The 867-nt window shown below is 34.0% G+C and overlaps 1 long non-coding RNA gene across 1 annotated transcript in view; it reads left to right on the forward strand.

Annotated features, from left to right (window-relative positions):
• LOC128250703 (uncharacterized) overlaps positions 1 to 716 on the forward strand; it is a 70,295-nt gene extending 69,579 nt beyond the window's left edge. Inside the window, exon 3 of the long non-coding RNA XR_008266705.1 lies at positions 569 to 716. This is a non-coding gene — a long non-coding RNA (uncharacterized LOC128250703). The remainder of the gene's footprint in view (positions 1 to 568) is intronic.
• The last annotated feature ends 151 nt before the right edge of the window (positions 717 to 867 follow it).

Here is an 867-nt window from a genome sequence, read left to right on the forward strand (position 1 = left end):
TATATATACTCACAGGCTTGTATGTGTAGTAAGGAAGAACGGTAACACGTAAAGCTTGCGTATATAATAATAAATAATAATAATATAATAATAATAATAATGTTTCCAAAATTTGAAACCGCTATTATTGGTGTTGAGTGTGAGAGTCGGTCGGGTTGTTAGTGCGCCGGATAAAATGTTTCGCAGTACTTGGTCCGTTATTATTATTCCGAGTTCGAATTCCGTTGCGATTGATCTTGTCTTTGATCCTTTTTCAGATCGATAAAATTAAGACCTGAGGGCGATTCAAGCGTCCTGACCCCTTCCCTCAAAATGCCATACCTTATGGCCTATAGTAGAAAGAATTACTTTTCTTACTGTCGATATTGTTTTGCAGTAGATATGATTGGAAAACACCAGACGATAAAACGTGCTGCTGATGTTGAAGAACATTGAAAAATACTGAATCTTGTCTTCGCAAATGTCTTTTCTGTTAGATCTGTGAAATATATCAGTTCTTGTTTTGCGTCATAAATGGCTGACTTGTACAAAGAAATGTTAATTTTTTCTTTACTCCCTTTTCTTTCAGGAACATACAAACACACTGTGCCCATTTTACTGACGCTACATCGGATACTGGCTTCTAAAAGACCTTACTTAATGCCAACATGCATAATCACAGAGGAGTTAAGGAAAAACGCCTCAATATCACTTTCATGAGGGCCTCGACTCGTATCAGGTAGGGTGTCTTAAATTTTTACAATTTTATTTAAATTTAAAACTGTATTCTTAAAATTTTGCCTATTTTTAAAGAGAGACACATGCATATCTAGAAATACGTGTGTTTTTTTTTATGTCCAAGTTATATATAAAAATATTTTAACATTA

The sequence above is a fragment of the Octopus bimaculoides genome, chromosome 24, assembly GCF_001194135.2.
Source record: "Octopus bimaculoides isolate UCB-OBI-ISO-001 chromosome 24, ASM119413v2, whole genome shotgun sequence".
NCBI lineage: Eukaryota > Metazoa > Mollusca > Cephalopoda > Octopoda > Octopodidae > Octopus > Octopus bimaculoides.